At 51.5% G+C, this 24,333-nt stretch overlaps 1 protein-coding gene across 2 annotated transcripts in view; it reads left to right on the plus strand.

The window, feature by feature from the left end:
- Nucleotides 1-24,333, plus strand: part of bmpr1ba (bone morphogenetic protein receptor, type IBa) — a 536,867-nt gene that overhangs the window by 346,945 nt on the left and 165,589 nt on the right. The window contains exon 1 of one of the 2 annotated variants that reach the window (XM_038792773.1): nucleotides 12,577-12,720. The exons of the other annotated variant lie outside the window; for it this stretch is intronic. The gene's annotated coding sequence lies outside the window, so the exon portion shown is untranslated. Of the gene's footprint in view, nucleotides 1-12,576; nucleotides 12,721-24,333 lie in introns of those variants that run through there. 2 annotated transcript variants of the gene reach the window in all.

The following is a 24,333-nucleotide window of genomic DNA, read 5'->3' on the forward strand; positions in this document are numbered from 1 at the left end:
ACCCATTACCCAATTGGATGATCCTTGATTGTAAGACAAACAGCCTCTCTCTCTCTCTCTCTCTCTCTCTCTTTATCTGGGGAAGGGCAATGTTCAAATAAAATGACAAGATATATGTATTTTTTAACATCCAGATGATGTTTCTCCAGGGTTTCGGACAGCAGTGTCCAGGAGATGGATCTTATAATAATAGTCTGTAATCTTTATTAATGTCACAAGTAGGCTTACATTAACAATGCAATGAAGCTACTGTTAAAATCCCCAAGTTGCCACATTCTGGCACCTGTTCGGGTACACCGAGGGAGAATTCAGAGTGTCCCATTCACACGGCTTTCGGGACTTGTGGGAGGAAACCGGAGTAACCGGAGGAAACCCACGCAGACACGGGGAGAATGTGCACACTCCGCACGGACAGTGACCCAAGCCGGGAATCGAACCCGGGACCCTGTCGCTGTGAAGAAACAGTGCTAACCACTGTGCTACTGTGCCGCCCCCAATTCCTGAAAACTCTTCAATTCCTGGAAACTCCAGGCCAATCCAGGAGGGTTGGCAAACATAAGTAAACTATTTCACTTATACATTCACTTTAACCCTTTATGCTACAGGTGTCAGTCAATTATTTGTTGAATGTTAAGTTGCTAGGCATAGCAGCCAGTTATGGAAGAACACAAGAACAAAAGAAATAGGAGTAGTAGGCCCTTTAAACCTGCTCCTCTATTCAACAAGACTGTGGCTGATGTTCTGCCTCTGCTCGATCTTTTTGCACAATCTCTATATTCCTTAATTCTATTAGCATTCAAAAGTCTATTGACCTCTGTTGTGATTGTACTTAATGACTGAGCATCCATTGCTCTTTGGGGTGAAGTGCAATAAGACCCCCAGGTTCTGGAGTGGGTATACATGCCTTGTTTTTTGTTTGAGGGAAATATGTGATTTCGTCCATGGGAATCCCACATCTACCTAAATGGACGAGATCGAACCTCACTTTAATCTCTCACCCAATGGATGGAGCCATCAATGTGTAGCAATATCTTCATACCATACTGCAATGCCAGGTCAAGTCACAGAGTGGGAAGCGAACCAAATAATAATCTTTATTATTATCACAAGTCGGCTTACATTAACACTGCAATGAAGTTACTGTGAAAAGCCCCTGGTTGCCAGATTCCAGCGCCTGTTCGGGTACACAGAGGGAGAATTCAGAATGTCTAATTCAACTAACAAGCACGTCTTTTGGGACTTGTGGGAGGGAACCGGAGCACCCGGAGGAAACCCACGCAGACATGGGGGGAACTGGGAATCGAACCTGGGACCCCGGCGCTGTGAAGCAGCAATGCTAACCACTGAGCTACCGTGCCGCCCATCCACATTCAGAGGTCAGAGCTCTGACACAGAGCCAAGCTGACACTTGCCTGTAGTGTATGTAGGCAGAGCAGAACTCTGGCGGGTAGTGTGAAAACAGCATCAGTCAAAAACATTTGGCACTGCATGCAGACAGAAAGGTATAATGTTTGGTTTAAGTGACTGAGTTAACTTATATAAAAAGTTGCATAATGTTTTTCTTCAGATAAGACAAGGTAATCTATTGTAACTTAATGACAAAAAAAAGTTTCCACTTGTGTGTTTCCAAAAATCTGTCGGTGATATTTATTGCACTCAAGTACTTTTAGAAGTACTGCATACAAATCTTAAATTCAGTCCATATGTCCAGTATTCCAATGCATATTTGTGGTGTCAATACATTCGTACTTCCCTGATCAGGTTTTGGCACCAATGCCGTTAAATGCACAATAAAACCATTTATAATGGAGCAATTGTTCCTAATTATAGAGTCTTTAATTTATGGAAAAGCAGATTGAGTGTGACGTTTTGCTTAAAAACTAGGATGTTAAAGATGAATTCTCCCACAAACCTTAGTGCTGTGTTTCTTGGGCCATAATTTGAAATCAAATGAAAACTTACAATTTGCAAAGGCAAGCAGTAGCATCAGAAAGCAGCAAATTCTTTTCATGAACAGGTTTAGTCTATTAGTGTATTCTTTTACAATTAATTCCTTAATAAAAACTTTTGAATGTAAATTGAAGTGATTTTCCCCACCGCCCCATAGACCTGTAAGAGCCTGGCACACGATACCCCATTTATTAATCACACCTCCCTGCCCTGTCCCCATCAAACGTCAGGATATATTAGTAACTGGTCTTTAAAGGTGGACAATACAACAGCAACTTTCATTCATATAGCGTCGTCAGAACAGGGAATTATCCCAAAGTACTTTGCAGAAGCATTATCAAAAAACAATTGATGCTGAGCCACGTAAGGAGATAGTAGCTCAAGTGACGAAAAGCTTGGTCAGAGATGGGAGTGTCTCAAAGGATGGCCAAGAGGGGGAGAGATTTGGCAAATTAATTCCAGAGCTTTAGGCTCTATAGGGCCGATGTAAAGCACGTCTCACATGATACTGAAGAAGATCCGTAGAGTTATATCTCTGATGTTCTATCCAACATTTAATCAACATCACAAGACAAAACAGACTAGGCCACTTATTAATTACCAATGATTGGTCAATTCAAGGCCTCTTCCTGCCTGGCCTCAATTGTGAGGCTGACGGGAGTGCTTCAGGGTTTGGAGGGGGGTGGAGTCTGGAAGGCCACCCTGATTGGATCTTTTATGGCAATGGGGTGGGGAGGAGGTTTGGTGGGGAGGGGGGCAGCGTGGGGGGTGGGGAAGGTCTCTTTCATGGGCCCACTTTCCAAATCAGATGACGCCCAAACCTCTCCCAAGATCTGCCTCCTGCGGATGCTCTCTTCCCCCTCCCCAACCTCTCCACCATGACCCCCGGGGCCACCCCACCCCTCCAGACTGCTGGGGTCAGTGCCAGTAGTTACTTGTAGCAATTGTTCAACACCATCAAATGTTTCGCTGGGATTGCCACTAAACTTTATGATTATATAAAATCGTATAGAATTTACAGCACAGAAATAGTTCACACAGCTCAATTGGACAGTGTCATTGCTAACTCTACAATCTCCTCTCGCCCAACTTCATTTCAAACCATCACCATAATCTTTGCCTCCTTTTCCCTCATTTGTTTATCCAGCTTCTTAAATACGTATGTTACTCAACTCAACTACTCCTTGTAGTAGTGAGTTCCGCATTCTCACCCCCCTCTGGGTAAAGAAATTTCTTCTTATTAAATGTATCAGTGACGGTCTTGTATTCATGACTCCATGGGCAGGATTCTCCGGCCTCGTCCGCCCGGCGAATGGGCATTCCAGCTTGTGGTCAATGGACCTTTAAATGGTCTACCTCCCGCCCGTGGCGATCTTGCGGCGCGCGCGGCCAAAGGACTCAGCCCTAGCTTTGGTCTCTCACCACAAGCAGAAATATCTCAACCATTTCTACCCGATTGAACCACTAAAGGATCTATTAAGTCAGGCCTGAACTTTTTCTTTCGAGAAAAACAATCCCTTGTCTATTTAGTCTTTCCTCCTAACCCCTCAGTTCTGGTAGCAGACTTGCAAATATCGTTTTTATACTTTCGACAGTGTTATTAATGTTTACAGATGGCATTTTTTTGGTTGAAAGCACTGATGTGAACACTGTTTTGACACATTGGAGAGGAAAGTGCAGGGTGGAATGTGCACAGTCGTATCTTTTCTTTTTTTTTCTTTTTAAAATTTTTTCGAGTAACCCAATTCATTTTTCCAATTAAGGGGCAATTTAGCGTGGTCAATCCACCTACTCTGCACATCTTTGGGTTGTGGGGGCGAAACCCACGCAAACATGGAGAGAATGTGAAAACTCCACACGGGCAGTAACCCAGAGCCGGGATCGAACCTGGGACCTCGGCGCCATGAGGCTGCAGTGCTAACCACTGCGCCACCATGCTGCCCCGTCGTATCTTTTCTAACCTCAGGCCCTGCAGTCCTCCGAGGTGACTCTGCTCCTCCAATTCTGGCTCGAAGCTCTGGAATTCCCTTCCTCAACCACTCCTTCTCCCTACTTCCCTCTCCTCCTTTGAAACACTCTTTAAAATACATCTCTTTTACAAAGCTTTGAGCCGCCTGCCCTAATATCACCTTCCCTAGCAAATTTTGTTCAATGCTACTATGAAGCACCTTGAGAAATTTCAGTACGATATAGGTGTTAAGTAAATGCAGGCTGCGGTTATTGATACACACAGGAGGAGCCCACTCAGCCCCTCGTGTCTGCTCTGACATTCAACCAGATCACGGCTGATCCTGTCTACCCCTGATAACTTTTCACCCCCTTTTTAAACGAGAATGTATCCAGCTCTGCCTTAAAAACATTCAAAGACTCTGTTTCCACTGCCTTTTGAGGAGGAGAGTTCCAGAGATTCGCGACCCCCCGAGAGAAACAATTTCTCTTCGACTCTGTCTTCAATGACCGACCACTTCTTTTTAAATAGTGAAACCTGGTTCTAGATTCTCCAACTAGAGGAAACATCCTCTCCACATCCACCCTGTCGAAACCCCTCAGGATCTTATACGTTTCAATCATGTCACCTCTGAATCTTCTAAACTCCAGGGCCGGGATTCTCCCCTACCCGGCGGGGTGGGGGGTCCCGGCGTGCTGGAGTGGCGTGAACCACTCCGGCGTCGGGCTGCCCCAAAGGTGCAGAAGTCTCCGCACCTTTAGGGGCCAAGCCCTCACATTGAGGGGCTAGGCCTGCGAAGAGTGGTTGGCGCTCCGCCGGCTGGCATGGACGGCCTTTGGCGCCACGCCAACCGGGGGCGAAAGGACTTCGCCAGCCGGCGTAAGTCCGCGCATGCGCCGGAGCGTCAGCGGCTGCTGATGTTATCCCTCCGCATGCGCAGGGAAAAGGGTCACTTCCGTCTCCGCTATGGTGAAGACCATTGCGAAGGCGGAATAAAAAGAGGCCCCCACGGCACAGGCCCGCCGGCCGATCAGTGGGCCCCGATCGCGGGCTAGGCCACTGTGGGGGCACCCCCCAGGGCCAGGCCGCACCGTGCCCCCCCCCCAGGACCCCGTAGCCCGCCCACGCCGCCAGTCCCGCCGCTCAGGTAGGTGTTTCCCGCCGGCGGGAGAGGCTTGACAGCGGCGGGACTTCGTCTCATCGCGGGCTGGAGAATTGGCGGAGGGGGGGGGGGGGTGGCGCCGACTGGCGCGGCGTGATTCCCGCCCCCGCTGAATCTCTGGTGGCGGAGAACTCGGGACATGGCGGGGGCGGGATTGACGGCGGCCCCCGGCGATTCTCCGACCCGGCGGGGGTCGGAAAATCCCGCCCAAGGTCCTGGAGTTCAGGAATAATGTTAACATTGCAGGTGCTCTGACCTAAACCTATGATCACATCTGAGGTTTCAGAGCACGACGTGGGAACAATTTGCTAATGTCGCTAAAGGTGATCGATAGAAGGTTGTTGCCAATACAGGGGATGGAATTTTCCCTGCAATAAGGCAGTCCGCTATTGGCTGGTGGTGGGATGTTCTGGTCCCACCATTGTCAATGGGGTTTACCGTTGAATGCACCCCTTGCTGCTGGGGAACCCTGAGGTGGGGGGTGGGGCGGGGACAGGGGTGGGGGGGTTGCCCTCAGCGGCAGCGGACGGCCTTGCTTGCGAGAACGGCCAGAAAATCCCGATCAAGGTTTTATGTTGTAACCAAATGCAATGGGAAGAGATCAATTTCATGGAATAGAGTCGCACTGGTCTAAAGAAATCGCACACTGCAATCGCCATGGAGATTGCATCTTGCTACCTGCGGTGCATTTATATTTAGCAAGACAATTACAATTGACTTTAAATACAAAAATAGCACAGTGGTAATAATTTTTACAAGTATTTAAGGGCATTTGTGGAATTGGGAGCTTGTCCAGGGAGATTATCATAAATCCGCACAAATTCTAATGGTGCTTTCTTTGGCAAGAGAGAGAGAGAGAGAGCTGCAATTGGCATGAGGATCAGGAAATAAGAGTGTAATCCATTGAGTTACTGAAAGGCCTCCTTTTTACTAAAGCACTCAGTAAGGAATGGCTGACATCTTGCACCTCATTGGGAGAGTAGAATGAGCGCAGTTTGGGGAACATTCTAGCTTAGTTCATTTGTAGTCTTTCTTCACAAGAGTTGTTTTATGTTCGGACTTTGGCAGGCTGGATCCATCAGTCCAGGTGTGAAGAATAGAAAGAGCAGGTGAGTTTAAGACTGAGCTGCTCAGTATATCTGTCTAATGTTACACCCTTCACCATAGTGACATTCTTCATCCCATTCAAAATAAGCACAAGAACGCAAACATTAGGAGCAGGAGGAAGCCATTCAGCCCCTCTGGTCTCCTGCGCCATTCAATAAAGTCATGGCTGATCTGATTCTGACTTCAATGTTACATTCTTGCCTGCTCCCCATAACCTTTGACGCCCTTGTTGATCAAAAGTCTATCTATTAACTCAGTCCTGCATACATTCAATGAGCCAGCCTCCACTGCATTCTGGGGAAGAAAATTCCAAAGACTAAAGACCTCCTGAGAGAACGTGGTTCTCCTCATCTCAGTCTTGAATGGATGACCCCTAAACTGCATCCACTAAATGAATCATTGCTAGTTATTATCACAGGTGTGTCTCGGGTGCGATAATCAGCCGCATTGCACCCAAAAGGCCGGGAGTAGATGCCGGGAGGTCCCTCTTCTGGAATCTACACGCCTCATCACGCCCCGCGAGAGCTAACGTGATCTCGTGAGGCGCTATGATCTGAATCTTTTCCATTGTGGACAGGATCACTATTTTTGCAAATCTGCATATTAGAGCGAGACAGCTGAGTCTCCCCTGCACTCCCCGATCTATCCAAGGTGTTGTGATAGAACCCCTTCACATCGGAGAACTCGGGCGAGCGCCGTTCAGTGCTGGTCCTCACTAAAGGGTAGATGGAACGGCACCTGTGGGGGAGTCTCCCAGGGGATTGGCGGCCTCCAGGTTCTTGCCCTTGGGGCAGCCTGGCACTGCTGGTGCTACCCCTGGCAATTAACACTGTCAGCCTGGCACCCTGGCACTGCCACCTGGGTGCCAGGCTGATGGCATTTTCACCGTGCTGGGGAACAGGCCTGGGGTGCATTGCGTCCGTGAGGTAGGGCACAGGGAGGCCCTGAGGTCCCCCTTATAGATAAATGCGAGCTTTGGGGGGTTTAGGGGGTCACGTTTGGGGGGGTGGGTGAGATCAGGAAACCATTTTAAAATGGCGTCCCGATCTCCTCCTTCACTGAGGGGTTCGGCGAGGTCAGTCCAGGAAAGAGGACTAAATACGCCCTCGACTGTGCGTTCCCCGCTGCGGCCCCAAATTGAAACCATGGTGTTTCTCGCGCTGTGAGCACCGGGGAACACGCGACTAAACACACCCATCGTGGGACATGTTCCAATTTGGTTAGATCGCGCCCTCTGTGTTTTAGTTGGAGCCTGCATTGCGTATACGTGATCATTTTTGATGGGAGAACACTGGATGTGCAGAATAATTGTTTTCTATTGTTGAAGATGAACATCGGTGAGTTTGACTTATTATCCATGTAACTGATGGTGGGAGGTACACTGCCCACCCATCATTATTCCTCAGAAACTGACAGCAGCTTCAGGCGTCTGCACGTGTGCAGTTAAATTCAGAAATACAAAGTTACTGTCACTGACTCTGCGCTTTTCCGGGGAGGATGCTCTTGAAGTGCCACCAGTCGGTAATCAATGGACAGTTATTGAATAGGAGAGAAATTACACCCCCACATAATCAGTTTTGCAGTATGATGCGCGATCAATAACTACTGAAAGGAAGGAGTAGTCCGAATTGAAGGCTTTAATCAACAAGATGTTTCCCCAGCAGCTCGAGTACAGAAAGAGGCTGGCTGCTGGGAAACATGGGTTCTTATACTCTGCCTTGTATAGGAGCTACCTTCCTCTCGACCAATGGGAAGACAACACGGGCCAATGAGCAGCGAGCCATCTCCACCAGTGGTACCTCACACTCTCAGGTACCGTAGTACCTCTAGTCATACTATCACACTGTAAAAACTCTTAAAAATGGTGGGCACGATTCTCCGAGCCCCGCACTGGGCGGGAGAATTGCCGCTACCACTCCACGACGCCCCGATGCTGGCGCGCGATTCTCCGAGGTGCGGAGAATCGGCGGCATTTGCGCCGGCACATTTGACGCGGCGCAGGCCACTGGAATCGGCTGGGCCGAGCGGCCACACGGATATGACAGAGTCCCGCTGGCGCTGTTCACCCCTGGTCGCTGCCGGCGGGAGCTCTGCGCGAAGGGTCGGGGTCAGCCTGTGGGGTGAGGAAAAGCGATCCTTCACCGGGTTGGGAGGGGGGGCTCTGATGGGGCCCACCGATCGGCGGGCTGCCCCCCCCGTCCCCCGCCCCCCGGGCCTACTTTGTTGCGCGGACGGCCCCTGAACCCCGACGCCGTGTTGTGTCAGGGCCGGCGCGCTGAAGAAGTCCCCTGCGTGTGCGCAGGTTGGCGCGGCCCAACTGAGCATGCGCGGGTTGGCGCGTAGCCCATTTGGCACCGAGAAGGGAGGCTGGAGTGGCATGAACCGCTCCAGCGCCGTGCTGGCCCCCTATGGGGGACAGAATCGGTCGTCCCCGTGCCCGTTACGCGCTGCCGTGAAACGCGACGGCGTTCACGACGGCGCGAACACTTATTCTCCATTTTGGAGAATCGCCCCCACAGCCTCTTGTTTAATGAGGTGTAACTGGGATTTTACAAAGTCCGTTCTTATTGTTGACCAGCCTTACTGACCCTGTCACTATCAACATCCCATGGGTTACCATTGACCAGAAACTGAACTGGACTCGCCATATAAATACAGCGGCTACAAGAGCAGGTCAGAGAATTTGCGGTGAATAACTCATTTCATGGTTCCCAAAACCCTGTCGGGTCAGTGCAGACTTTTTTTTTAAGAAATATTTTATTGAAGCATTTGTAATTTTCACAATTTAACATGTTGACATTTCTAAAACAACCACGTTGGTTGGCGCACAAAATACCCCCTAAAAGAACAACAACCAATGAACAACGTCCCCTACTTCTCCCGTCCTGTCCCCAATTACCCGTATACTGAGTCCCCTGTCCTTATTTAACATTACCCTGCCTCCTGTTTTCATCCCCCCCCCTCAACTTTTCCCTTTTCCCCCCCTTACTGCTGACATTCAATTTTTGATAAAGAAATCGATGAACGGCTGACAACTCCGGGCGAATCCCTGCATTGGTCCTCTCAGAACGAACTTGATTTTCTCCAGACTGAGGAACCCTACTATATCGCTGACCCACACTCCTGATTTCAGCGGCTCCGAGTCCCTCCATCTCAGCAAGATCCGTCTCCGGGCCACCAGTGAGGAGAAAGCCAGGATATCGGTCTCCCTCCCCAGCTTTGCCCCGGATCCTTCGACACCCCAAATATTGCCAATTCTGGACTCGGAGTTACCCTACCTTCCAGTACTTCTGACATAACATCCGCAAATCCCTGCCAGAATTCCCTCAGTTTCGGACATGCCCAGAACATATGAACATGGTTGGCCGGGCTACCCCCACACCGGCTCAGTGCAGACTTGATGGGCTAAATGGCCTCCTTCTGCACTGTAGGGATTCCATGATTCCCTGATCTACAAGGCACAAGTCAGGGGCGTGATGGAATACTCTCCACTTGCCAGGATGAGAGCAGCTTCAACAACACTCTAGAAGATGCCATCCAGGACAAAGCAGCTCCGCTTCATTGGCACCCCTTCCACAAATATTCACTCCCTCCACCACCGATGCACAATGACAGTTGTGTGTATCATCTACAAGATGCACTACAGAAACACATGAAAGTTCCTGAGGTAGCAGTTGCAATTTCTTTCACTGCTCCTGTCTGGACTGCTCTCTAACTTCCAGACAGGGGTCTCTCTTCCGGGGGGGGGGGGGGGGGGGGGGGGGGGGGGGGGGGGGGGGGGTCTGTGTGTGGGGGAGTCTCTGTGGGGGGTTCCTTCACTTAGTGGTCCCTGTAGGGTGGTTTCCCTATTAAGGGGGTCACTTCCTAGTTAGGAGGTCCCAGGGGGTCTTTTTCTTAAGAGGTGTCCCTGGGGGGGTCTCCCATTTTAGGGGGTCTCTATGCAGGAGGGGGTTGGTTGTGGGGGGGGGGGGTATCTGGTAGGGGAGGGGCAGGCAGTCTGTGCATTGCTGGGGGGGGAGAGGGTGACCCTCAGATGGACTTTGGGGGCTGCACCCTTAAGGAGTTGGCCCACCGCGAGGACCACCACTTCAGGCTCACGATTGGCGAGACCTGTTGTAAATCCCGCCCACGTGATTCCCGGGCCAAAGGACAGGAGAATCATGCAGGGCCGGAGAATAGGGTGCCCGGCCCGCTAAGTTAGCATCCTCCCACTGGCGCACGGGCACGAGCCCCGATCCCACCGCCAGTGGGGGAGCGGGGGGGGGGTAGGTGGGAGCGGTTCGGTACCCAGCACAAACCTTGATTTCAGCCGGAAGCCCGATCACGATCCCGGGGCCAAGGGGTGGAGAATTTTGCCCACTGTTGAGATGAAAGGGGAAACCCATGCCCTGAAGATTGCTAATCCTTTGTGGGGAATGTTCTTCCTGTCTGCAGGGAGTGCTTTCATCCTATTAACTGCTGCGTGAAAGCATTCATATTTAACAGCAGTGATCACATACTGGGTCCTATGTTATGTTCAAGTCACTTCCTGCATGTTGTAATTCTTAACAAAATTTCCAGTCATTTGATCTTTGCTCCATATTTTTCTTCCTTTAGGAGAGATGAAGAACCCAAGGCACTTTTCAATCAGGGATCCTCCTGGGATCTTAATTATTGTTCTTCCCTTAACAAATGTCACCAAAGTAACAGAGTAACTCCTCATTTATACTGCTGCCTCTGGCTCATGCAGATCAGCTGTAAGTTTTGATACATCTCTTAACGATGATTTCAAAATTTTGGTTTCTGCCTCTCCATTAGACTGACTCTTTTACAAGTCTTCTCCTTCCATCTACCAGCTTCTTCCTACCTACTCTGTCCATCAAATGTCACCTTAATCTTCCTGTCTTCAATAAGGACAACTCAGCTTCTCCAATCCGTCCTTGTTACTGAAGTTTCTCATCTCTGGAACCATTTTCCTGAATCCTTTCTGCGCCCTCCCTCGCGCCTTCACATCCTTCGGAAAACGCGGTGCCCATAATTTGACACACGACTCCAGTGGAGTCAGAACTCGGGTTTTATAAAGGTTCAGAAACGTCCTTGCTTTCGGACTCCATGTCCCAGTAGCCTGGCATTCCATATGCTCTATTAACTGGGCTCTCAACTTGCACTGTCACTTTCATTGAATTGTGCGAGTGTACACACCAGGGGTGGGATTTTCGAATCCTGCGGCAGTGTGTCCATGCCGTTGTAAACGCCGTTGCGTTTTACGACGGCGTGAACGGGCCAACCCCGCGTCTAATTCTGGCCCACAAACGGGGCCAGCATGGCACTGGAGTGGTTCACGCCGCTCCAGCTGCTGATCCCGGCGCGAACTGGGCGCCGCAGGATCCGCGCATGCACAGTGGCACCAGTGCCAATGCGTGCAACGTGCCGGCCCCGACGCAACATGGTGCAGGACTACAGGGGCCGGCGCGGAAGAAACGAGGCCCGCAGCCAGAGAGGACGGCCCGCCGATCGGTGGGCCCCGATCGTGGGCCAGGCCACATCGGAGCCCCCCCCCCCCCTCCCCACCACAGACCGCCCCCCTGACCCTTCTGCGCCGAGGTCGCGCCGCCGGCTGGGAGCAGGTGTGGACGGCGCCGGCGGGACTCGCAGTTTTCACGACGGCCGCTCGTCCCACCCTGGGCCTCGAATCGGCGGGCCGTCCGTGTAGGGCGCAGATTCTCCACTCTGCGGAGACTCGCGTGCCGGCGTCAGGGCGGTGTGGCGAGATTCGCGCCAGTCCCGGGGATTCTCCGGCCCGGCTCCAGGCTGTGAGAATCCCACCCCAGGCTCCTCTGCTCCTGCACCTCCTTTAGAATATGTTCTTTACAGTGTCTCGCCTTTTTCTTCTCACCAAAATCACTAAACTCCATCTGCCGCTTGTCCACCCATTCCACCAAGCTAAGCCCTCTTCAAGTTCATTGCTAGCCTTGATCGTCATTATGTTTTTTTAATGGTACATCAGCCAATGGGAAAACAAAGGTTCTTCTATCCAATTGAATGATTGTTGACTTTCTGTCAAACGGCCTCTGATTTTCCCACGTCTCACATTGTATCAACTAAACAAAAATGTTGAATTTTTTTGAATGCTCCAACCATTTTTTCTTCTCCCGGGTTTTCACACTGAGCAGGATTTTGGAGATTAACTTTCAATCCCCAGAGGTCCCATGACAATCCTGGAGTACTGTCAACCCCAGCAGTGTGGTCCCACACTCGGTGCAGAGCCCAGCAGAATTGCTCCTTTAAGTGCACAACATGACTAGGTTTTTTAGCGAGGGGTTTGTACGGGAGCCAAGAGCAAGGTACACACATTCCGTAACATACTTGGAGCAGTTTGAAAAGCAGAGAGCAGCCTCAAATGGAACATCGGCTTCAATAAAACAGGCTGCATCTGTGTTTTTGCTCCCAGCCGTTGACCTCATTGCTGAGCCCTAAAGACTTGTTTCCACAGCTTTGCTGAATGGAAAAGGTCTCCCTGTGATGACGCCTGTGACACAGAATGACAATTCATCCTTCTGAGTAGCATTTCAAAGTAAGTCTTTTATTCTGTTATCCCCCTCTCTCTCTCTCCCTCTCGCGCTCTCTCTCTCGGCTCTTCAGTTTTCCGTAGTTTGCAAGCCGGCTGTGGGCCTGATGGAACTTTATAAGGAATGTGGAGCAGGAACAGGAATTCCACTCTTGCTGCAGGCTGCGCTGGTGCCGTCAATCAGTCGAGGGGGCACGAAAAGAAGGAGCCGCTTGTTGTGAATAGCAAGAGTTTATTCGGAAGGTCAAATGTCAACGTGTAACAAATCCGTACGGAGGCGAGGTCAGGCAGCGAGATCCGCTAGGTGGTTCGGTGATGAGAATGTATTGAGAGCTGCGAAGCACAGCGACAGCTGGAAGGCTTCAGGAGACATGCATGCTGCTGTGTGACCAGTGCCACAAATTGTGCAAATTTGTGAAGCTTCCGACAACCAGTTCTGGAAATGTTTCAAATGCGGCCAGTGCTGTCTCCTGTCAGAAGCTCTGCTTATTGAATAAATGGCATAACCGGTAAATTAGTGAATGAGTAATAATAAGATGAACCTTTATGGGAGCACAGGAGTTTCTAACGCTTATGTTCTCTGAACTCCTCACAGGTACACTTGAAGTTAGTGGAGTGGTGCCAGCTGTAGGGTCTGTGTTCAGCAAGCCATTGGCTTGCTTCAGACTCCCTCCCAATGCCAGCATTTCTTCGGAGTTAAAGGATCACTTGTTCTTATATTAGCTCCTTTATCTCTCCGAAACGTCCCAAACCAGTCCGCATACAATTAATTTGGTTAGCACTGCTGCCTCACAGCTCCAGGGGCCCGGGTTCAATTCCAGCCTCGGGTGACTGTCTGTGTGGAGTTTCCACGTTCTCCCCGTGTCTGTGTGGGTTTCCTCCGGGTGCTCCGGTTTCCTCCCACAAGCCCCGAAAGACGTGCTTGTTAGGTAAATTGGACATTCCAAATTCTCCCTCAATGTACCCGAACAGGCGCTGGAGTGTGGCGACTACGAGATTTTAATGGTAACGTCATTGCAGTGTTAATGTAAGCCTACTTGTGACACTAATTTTTTTATTTTTTTTTTATTTTTTAAAATAAATTTAGATACCCAATTATTTTTTCCAATTAAAGGGCAATTTAGCGTAGCCAATCCACCTAAAGGTTATGGGGGAGAAACCCACGCAGACACGGGGAGAATGTGCAAACTCCTCACGGACAGTGACCCAGGGCTGGGATTCGAACCCAGGTCCTCAGCGCCATAGGCAGCAATGCTAACCACTGTGCCACCGTGCCGCCCTACGTGTGACACTAATAAAGATTATTAGAATTCTGATCCTTGAATTTTGACAGACTTCACAAAAAAAGAAAGAAGTCTTGCATTTATATCAGCACCTCTCACAACCACAGGATATCCCAAAGCGTTTTGCCGCTAATTAGATGCTTCTGAATTTTGAAGTGTAGCCACCGCTGTGATGTAAGAAACGCGGTAGCCAGTTTTCGCACAGCAAGATCCCACAGGCAGCAATGTGGCAATGATTAGATAATCTGCTCTTGTGATGTCGATTGAGGGATACATTTTGGCCAGGGCACCAGGGATAACTCCTCTGCAATGTCTCCAAAATCGTGCCTTTCACATTCACCTGAGAGGGCAGATCGAGCCTTGGTTTAACAAGTCTTCTGAGAGACAGTGCAGCAATCTCTCAGTACAGCGCGGGAGTGTTCACTTAGATTATTGTGCTTAAATGCTCGAGTGGGACTTAAACTCACAACCTTCTGACTCAAAGCTGAGAGTATTATCAACTGATGGTTGACACTTTGGGGCATTTTTTAAGGCAAAAATGACTCTATATCTGGTCCTTCATGTAGAATTATCTCCCTCAGTACTTGCTCCCTCAGTACTTGGCTGGAAAATGCAGCCGATACGAACAGGAAACTAGAGAGTCTGGGAGTATCTTATTTTAAGATCCGTCAATATTGAAATCAATGCCAGTGACGGTGCCGAAGGAAAGGCCTAACGCAAGCTGAAGTATTTGAAGTGATACTGAACAGCGTGGCCAAGTGTTCAGCAAACAAAATAGATGCAAAAAGATTATTTCGTTGTCAAAGCAGATTAAAATTTAAGAATACAATAAATTGGAAAATAAATGAATAGAAAGGGATTTTAAAAAAAGATAGTGAATTTTAATTAGGGTCTCACCTGTTGGGAAAGCATATAGGGATGGCACGGTAGCACTGAGGGGCGGTATGGTAGCACAGTGGTTAGCACTGTTGCTTCACAGCGCCAGGGTCCCAGGTCCGATTCCGGGCTTGGGTCACTGTCTGCACATTTTCCCGTGTCTGTGTGGGTTTCCTCCGGGTGCTCCGGTTCCCTCCCACAATTCCTGAAAGACGTGCTGTTAGGTGAATTGGACATTCTGAATTCTCCCTCTGTGTACCCGAACAGGCGCCGGAGTGTGGCGACTAAGGGCTTTTCACAGTGACTTCATTGCAGTGTTAATGTAAGCCTACTTGTGACAATAAAGGTTATTATTATTCTACACATTGAGAATTAGAGCGGTTAATTTCAAAGAATATAAAATCACGCAGAGCTCTTTCAATAAGAGTTTTATATTCCTTTCACGGGACAGCATTTGTCGCCTACCCCTGATCCCCCTTGAGAAGGTGGTGGTGAGCTGCCTTCTTGAATCACTGCAGTCCATATGATTTACCCACAGTGCTACTGGAGAGGGGGTTCCCGGATTTTGACCCAGTGACAGTGAAGGCGTGGCGAAGTATTTCCAAGTCAGGATGGTGAATGGCTTGGAGGTAAACTTCCAGGTGGTGGCATTCCCACGTACCTGCTGCCCTTGTCCTTCTAGATGGTCGAGATTTAGAAGGGACTGCCTCAGGAGCATTGGTGAGTTTCTGCACCGCATCTTGTAAATGATACACACAGCTACCACAGTTTATTGGTGGTGGTGGGAGTGAATACATATGGCAGGGATTCCAATCGGGCGGGATGCTTTGTCCTGGATGGTGTCAAGCTTCTTCAGTGTTTGTGGAGCTGCACTCATCCAGGCAAGTGGAAAGTATTGGAGAGTAGGTGGAAAGGTGATATATTTTCAAGTCAGCATGGTGTGAAGCATGGAAGGGGAACTTACAGGTGGTACTGTTCATTTGCATCGGGTGCCCTTTACCTTCTTGGTTGTGAGGTTTGGAGGACGGAGGTTTGGTGAGTTGCTACAGTGCATCTTGTAGATGGTACACACTGCTGTGACTGCATCAGTAGGGGAGGGAGTGGATGTTGAAGGTGGTGGTTGGGGTGCCAAACAAGCGGGCTGCTTTGTCCAGGATGGTGATGATATTCCTGAGTACTGTTGGAGATGCACTGAACCAGGCAAATGGAGAGCATTCCATCACACCTCTGGCTTGTCCTTGCAGCTGGGAGAAGGCTTTATTATTTTTATTAATGCAGAATTCCCAGCCTCTGACCTGCTTTTGTAGCCACAGTAGTTATATGGCTAGTCCAGTTCAGTTTCTGGTCAGTAGTTACCCTCAGAATCTTGATAATGGGTGATTCTGCGATTAAGGGCAGTGGCAGGGTCCCAGGTTCGATTCCCGGCTCGGGTCACTGTCTTTGCGGAGTCTGCACATTCTCCCCGTGTCTGCGTGGGTTTCCGTCGGGTGCTCTGGTTTCCTCCCACGAGTCCCGAAAGACGTGCTTGTTAGGTAATTTGGACATTCTGAATTCTCCCTCTATGTACCCGAACAGGTGCCGGAAAGTAACGACTAGGGGATTTTCACCGTAACTTCACTGCAGTGTTAATATAAGCCTACTTGTGACAATAAAGATTATTATTATAATGCCATTGAACATCAAGAGGAGATGGTTTGATACCTTTTTGTTGGAGATAGCCATTGCCTGGGACTTATCATAGAATTTACAGTGCAGAAGGAGGCCATTCGGCCCATCGAGTCTGCACCGGCTCTTGGAAAGAGCACCCTCCCCAAGGTCAACTCCCCCACCCTATCCCCATAACCCAGTAACCCCACCCAACACTAAGGGCAATTTTGGACACTAAGGGCAATTTATCATGGCCAATCCACCTAACCTGCACATCTTTGGACTGTGGGAGGAAACCGGAGCACCCGGAGGAAACCCACGCACACACGGGGAGGATGTGTGGACTGTGGTGTGAATGCTACTGGCCACTTACCAGGCCAACCCTGAATGTATCCAGGTCTTGCTGCATATGGGCACGACTGCATCCGGATCTGAGGAGTTCTGAATGGAGCTGAACATTATGCAATTGTCAGTGAACTTCCCACTTGTGACCTTATGTTGGAGGAAGGTCATTGATTAAGCAGCTGTAAATGGTTGGGCCTCGGACACTACCATGAGAAACACCTGGAACAATGTCCTGAGACTAGATAATTGATCTCCAACAAGCAAAACCATCTTCTTTTTTGCACTGGAGGGTGTGCAGAGGAGATTTACTCGTTTGATTCCGGAGATGAGAGGATTGGCTTTTGAGGAGAGACCAAGTAGACTGGAACTATACTCATTGGAATTTAGAAGAATGAGGGGGGTCTTATAGAAGCATATAAGACTATGAAGGGAATAGATAGGATAGAAGCAGGGAAGATGTTTCCACTGCTGGGTGAAACCAGAACTAGAGGGAGCAGCCTCAAAATAATGGGGAGCAGATTTAGGACTGAGTTGAGGAGGAAAATCTTCACCCAAAGGGTTGTGAATCTGTGGAATCCCCTGCCCTGTGAAGCAGCTGAGGCTACCTCGTTAAATGTCTTTAAGGCAAAGGTAGATAGATTCTTGAACAGTAAAGGAATGAAAGGTTACGGTGAGCGGGTGGGTAAGTGGAGCTGAGTCCACAAAAAGATCAGCCATGATCTTACTGAATGGCGGAGCAGGCTCGAGGGGCCAGATGGCCTACTCCTGCTCTTAGTTCTTATGTTCTTATGTAGGATGGCTCCAACCAGAGGCGAATTTCCCCCCTGATTCCCATTGGCATCAATTTGCAAGGGCTCCTTGACGCCACACTTGATTAAATGTTGACTTGATGTCAAGGGCAGTCACTCTCACCTCATCTCTTGAATTAATCTGTTTTGCTCATGTTTGGCACTAAGACTAGGCCGAGGTTAGGAGCTGAGTGACCCTGGCAGAACCCAAATGAAGCACCAATGAGCACACTATTTCTATGTAAGTGCCTCATGATAGCACTGTTGACGACCCCTTCCATCACTTTACTTTTTTTATTAAATAATTTTTATTGAAAGAGTTTTTCCATACAGACATTTACCCCTACTAATTTTTAAATTATTTACAACACAATCCCTCTAGGCAAATGTCCCTCCCTCGCCCGCCCTCTCGCGCGCACCAGTCCTCCCCCCCCCCCCCCCCCCCCCCCCCCCCCCCCAGGCAACCTTAACAAACAAGGCAGCCTACAGTTTCAGACATGAGCAGCGAGCAGACTTGCCCGCGTTACAGTCGTGCATGTCCCCCCACGACCCTTGCTGCCCCCCCCCCCCTCCCCCCCCCTCCCCCCCCCCCCTCCCCCCCCCCTCCCCCCCCCCTCCCCCCCCCCTCCCCCCCCCCCGGGTTGCTGCTGCCACGACCCCGCACGTCTATCTCTGATCTAAAAAGTCAAGGAAAGGTTGCCACCGCCTGGCGAATCCCTGTACCGACCCTCTCAGGGCAAATTTGATCCTTTCTAGCTGAATATAGCTAGCCATATCATTAATCCAAGTTTCAACGCTTGGAGGCCTCGCGTCCTTCCATTGAATTAATATCCTTCGTCGAGCCACTAGGGACGCAAAGGCCAGTATTCCGGCCTCCCTAGCCTCCTGTACCCCCGGTTCTACCCCGACCCCAAAGATCGCAAGCCCCCATCCTGGTTTGACCCTGGACCCCACCACCTTCGACACCGTCCTTGCCACCCCCTTCCAGAACCCTTCCAGCACCGGACATGCCCAGAACATATGCACATGGTTCGCTGGGTTCCCAGACATCTGACACACCTGTCCTCACCCCCAAAGAACCGGCTCATCCTTGTCCCCGTCATGTGAGCTCTATGCAGCACCTTAAATTGAATGAGGCTCAGTCTCGCACACGAGGAGGAAGAGTTGACCTTCTCCAGTGCATCCGCCCACGTCCCGTCTTCTATCTGCTCTCCCAGCTCCCCTTCCCACTTGGCTTTCAGCTCCTCCCCTGATGCTGCTTCCCGCCTCCTGCATTATCTTGTAGATGTCTGATATCTTCCCCCCTCCGACCCAGACCCCCGAGAGCACCCTATCACTCGCCCCCTTACTGGGGAGCAGGGGAAACCCCTCCACCTGCCGCCTAGCAAATGCCTTCACTTGTAATATCTGAACATGTTTCCCGGGGGGAGCTCAAACTTCTCCTCCAGCCCTCCCAGGCTTGCAAACCTCCCCTCTATAAACAGGTCCTTCAGCTGCCGTATGCCCACCCTGTACCAGCTCTGAAATCCCCCGTCGATGTTCCCCGGGATGAATCTATGGTTCCCTCTTATTGGCGCCGCCAACAGACCTCCCATTTCCCCCCTATGTCGCCTCCACTGCCCCCATATCTTGAGGGTGGCCGCCACCACCGGGCTCGTGGTGTACCTCGTGGGGGGGAGCGGCCATGGTGCCGTTACTAGGGCCCCCAGGCTTGTGTTGCCACAGGACGCCCTCTCCATTCGTTTCCAAGCTGCCCCCTCCCCTTCCATCATCCACTTGCGCACCATTGACACATTTGCCGCCCAGTAGTACCCCGAGAGATTGGGCAGTGCCAGCCCTCCACTGTCCCTACTCCGCTCCAAAAAGACCCTCCTCACCCTTGGGGTGCCATGCGCCCACACGTAGCTCATGATGCTACTCGTCACCTTTTTGAAGAAGGCCCTAGGGAGGAAGATGGGCAAGCACTGAAATAAAAACAAGAACCTTGGGAGGACCGTCATTTTGATTGACTGCACCCTCCCCGCCAGCGACAACGGTACCATGTCCCACCTCTTAAATTCCTCCTCCATCTGTTCCACCAGCCTGGAAAAGTTCAACTTGTGGAGGGTCCCCCAGTTCCTTGCCACCTGCACCCCTAAGTACCTAAAGCTCTTTCCTGCTCGCTTGAAGGGGAGTCTCCCAATACCCTCTCCCTGGTCCCCCGGGTGTATCACAAAAACCTCGCTTTTGCCCAAATTTAGTTTGTACCCCGAAAAGTCCCCAAACTCTGCTAATAGTTCCATTATCTCCGGCATTCCCCCTTCTGGGTCTGCCACGTACAGCAGTAGATCATCCGCATACAGCGATACTCGATGTTCCTCCCCTACCCTAGTCAGTCCTCTCCACCCCCCTGAACCCCTCAGTGCCATCGCCAACGGTTCAATCGCCAGTGCGAAAAGTAGGGGGGATAGGGGACATCCCTGCCTGGTCCCTCGGTGGAGCCCAAAATACTCCGACCTCCTCCCGTTTGTCACTACACTCGCCGTCGGGGCCGAGTAGAGCAACTTCACCCACTTAATAAACCCTTCCCCAAACCCAAACCGTTCCAACGTCTCCCACAGGTACTCCCACTCCACCCTATCGAATGCCTTCTCCGCGTCCAGCGCTACCACTATCTCAGCCTCCCCCTCCACTGCCGGCATCATAATTACATTCAGCAATCTCCGCACGTTCGTGTTGAGCTGCCGCCCCTTCACGAACCCCGTCTGGTCCTCATGGATTACCCCTGGCACACAATCCTCTATTCTAGCTGCCAGGATCTTTGCCAGCAACTTGGCATCCACGTTCAGAAGCGAGATAGGCCTGTAGGACCCGCACTGCACGGGGTCTTTATCCCGCTTCAATATCAGGGAGATCAGAGCCTGCGACATTGTCGGGGGCAGAACCCCCCCCTCTCGCGCCTCATTAAAGGCTCGTACCAGTACCGGTCCCACCAAGTCCACATTTTTCTTATAGAATTCCACCGGGAACCCATCTGGCCCCGGCGCCTTCCCCGCTTGCATCTGACCTATTCCCTTGACTAGCTCCTCTAGCCCTATTGGCGCCCCCAGCCCTTCTACCAGCCCCTCCTGGACCCTTGGGAACCTCAATTTGTTTAGGAAGTCCTCCATTCCCCCTCTCCTCGTCGGCGGCTCAGACCGATACAACTCCTTGTAAAAATCCCTGAAGACCCCGTTCACTTCTTGCCCCTTCTGCACTACCTTCCCGCCCCTCTCCTTCACTCCCCCAATCTCCCTAGCCGCATCTCGTTTGCGAAGCTGGTGTGCCAGCATCCTGCTCGCCTTTTCCCCATACTCATAGACCGCGCCCTGTGCCCTTCTCCACTGCGTCTCTGCCTTCCTGGTGGTCAGCAGGTCGAACTTGACCTGCAGGCTGCGCCGTTCTCCCAGCAGCCCCTCCTCTGGTGCCTCCGCATATCTCCTATCCACTTCCAATAGCTCCCCCACCAGCCTCTCCCTCTCCTGCCTCTCCTTTCTTTCTCTGTGCGCCCTTATGGAGATCAGCTCTCCCCTGATCACTGCCTTCAGGGCCTCCCAGACCATCCCCACCTGCACCTCACCCGTGTCATTCAAGTCCAGATAGCTCTCAATGCTCTTCCGGACCCTTTTACACACCTCGTCGTCCGCTAACAGCCCCACATCCAGCCGCCACAGCGGGCGCTGGTCCCGCGCCTCCCCCATTTCCACATCCACCCAATGCGGTGCATGATCAGAGATCGCAATGGCCGAGTACTCAGCTTCCCGTACCCTCGGGATCAGCCCCCTGCTCAACACGAAGAAATCGATTCTGGAGTACACTCTATGGACGTGGGAGAAAAAGGAATACTCCCTCGCCCTCGGCCTACCAAACCTCCATGGGTCTACTCCTCCCATCTGCTCCATGTACCCCCTCAGCACTTCTGCCGCTGCCGGCCTCCTATTGGTCCTTGAGCTCGATCGGTCTAGCCCGGGGTCCAGCACTGTGTTAAAGTCCCCCCCCATGATCAAGCCCCCTGCCTCCAGTCCCGGAATGAGGCCCAATAGGCGCCTCATAAAACCCGCGTCATCCCAGTTCGGGGCATATACGTTGACCATCACCACTTTCTCCCCCTGCAGCTTACCCTTCACCATCACATACCTACCCTCCTTATCCGCCACCACCTCCTCCGCCACGAATGACACCCTCTTTCCCACCAGAATCGCCACCCCCCGGTTCTTTGCGTCCAATCCAGAGTGGAACACCTGTCCCACCCACCCCCTTCTCAGGCGAACCTGGTCCACTACCTTCAAATGGGTCTCCTGTAACATTGCTACATCAGCCTTCAGTCCCTTCAGGTGTGAGAATACCCTTGATCTCTTGACCGGCCCATTCAACCCCCTCACGTTCCAAGTGATCAGCCGGGTCGCGGGACGACCCGCCCCCTTCCCCTGCCGATTAGCCATGTCCTGTTCCCTGCTCGCCCCGGGTCGACCCTCCCCTTCTGACCCGCTCCCAATGGCGATGTCCCCCTCCCCCCACCTCTCCAGTCCTCCACTTCCCGTTTCTGGTCTTTCAGCAGCAACCCGGTGTCCCTCCCTAACCCCCCTCCCCCCCCCCCCCAGGCTAGGACCCCTCCTAGCCGCGATGTACCCTCCATCGTACTCCCGTAAGTCAGCTGGTTCACGCTGACCCGGCTGCTCCTGCCACACTCCGACTCCCCCCGGCTCGGGGGGGGGCCTCCCCCCCCTTGCCACTCCTCCCTGGCCCCGCTCCAGCGCGGGAAAGGTCGCCATTGCTAGCCACGCCCCGCACTCCTCCCCTCCCCCCCTCCTCTGCCCCACGCGCGGGAAAACAGAGGAAAGCCCGCGCTTTCGCCCTGCCACACCCCACCCCGCCATCTTCAGCTCCACCCCCGTCCCCGTCCATGCCTGTAAAAGAACCCCCCCTAGGGGCCCATATCCCCGATCTGCTCTCCCCCCCCGTCCCACCTCCCCAACTTAACATTATAAATAACAGATAAATAACAAATAACGATGTACTTAACAGTCGCCCTCTACCAAACAGCATAAATAACCATAAATAGCCATGAATAACCACAATAACAATAACTAAGGGAAGTTGGCAAAGGGGGAAAAAACATCAGAAGAAAAACCACAGCAAGAGTTCAAAATCCAAACAGAGAATTCAGCTGAAAGTACCCGAGCGGCTACGGCCGCCAAGTATCCCCTGGGTCTAATTCGAGTCCAGTTTCTCTTCCTGTACAAAGGCCCACGCCTCCTCTGGGGACTCAAAATAGTGGTGTTGGTTCCTGTAGGTGACCCACAAGCGCGCTGGCTGCAGCATTCCGAACCTGATCCGTTTTGCATGTAGCACCGCCTTCGTCCGGTTGTACCGGGCCCGCCGCTTTGCCACCTCCGCACTCCAGTCCTGGTAGACCCTCACCGTCGAATTCTCCCACTTGCTGCTCCTTTCCCTCTTGGCCCACTCCAGCACTCTCTCACGGTCGCTGAGTCGCTGGAACCGCACCAGCACCGCCCTCGGGGGCTCATTTGCTCTTGGCCTCCTAGCCATGACCCTGTAGGCCTCTTCCAGCTCCAGGGGCGAGGGGACGGCCCCTGCCCCCATCAGGGAGCTCAGCATTTCTGCTACATATCCCGGGAGGTCTGACCCCTCCAGGCCTTCTGCCAGGCCCAGGATCCTCAGGTTCTTCCGCCTCATTTGGGTATCCAGCTCCTCAAAACGGCTCTGCCATTTCAGGTGGAGTGCCTCGTGCACCTCTACCTTTCCCACGAGGACCGTGGCCTCCTCCTCCCTCACAGTCATCTCCTGTTGCAGCTCCCGAATCGACGCCTCTTGGGTCGCCTGGGCTCCCATCAGCCTGGTGGTCGTCGCATTCATTGACTCCAAGAGCTCCATTTTCAGCTCCGTAAAGAAGCGCAGGAGAGCGGCCTGCTGCTCCTCCGCCCATTTCCTCCATTCCTCGGGTGCGCCACCGGCCGCCATTTTGGTCTTCTTCCCCCGCTTTTTTTTTGGGAGCTGCTGTTGCTTTCTTTACCACCCCACTCCGGGTACCGACCATAAAGTTGGTCTGGTTCTCTTCAGGGAGCCTTCCCCCACCGGGATTTGTCCTTACAGCGCCGTTGGGGCCCTCCAATCGGCCCGAAAACACCTTTGTAGCAGGAGCAGCCAAACGTGCGACTTAGCTGGTCATAGCCGCAACCGGAAGTCCTTCCATCACTTTACTGATGATTGAGAGTAGACTGATGAAGTGGTAATTGACCAAGTTGGATTGGTCCTGCTTTTTATGAACAGGACGTCCCTGGGCAATTTTCCGCATTTGCAGGTAGATGCCAATGTTGTAGCTATGATGTGGAGATGCCGGCGTTGGACTGGGGTGAGCACTGTTTAGAAGTCTTACAACACCAGGTTAAAGTCCAACAAGGTTTGTTTCAAACACTAGCTTTCGGAGCGCAGCTCCTTCCTCAGGTGAATGAAGAGGTACGTTCCAGAAATCCTACCAACTGTCCTGGCTTGAGACAATTCACACCTCTTTAACCTGGGGTTACCCCTATGTCTGGGTCTGTAAAGACTTAAATACCTGCAAATGCTCGCATTCAAGGCATTGTCTTGCATCTTTGAATTTGTCGATATATATATATGATTCTGGAACATACCTTTTCATT

This window comes from Scyliorhinus canicula, chromosome 3 (assembly GCF_902713615.1).
Source record: "Scyliorhinus canicula chromosome 3, sScyCan1.1, whole genome shotgun sequence".
In the NCBI taxonomy this organism is placed as follows: Eukaryota; Metazoa; Chordata; class Chondrichthyes; order Carcharhiniformes; family Scyliorhinidae; genus Scyliorhinus; species Scyliorhinus canicula.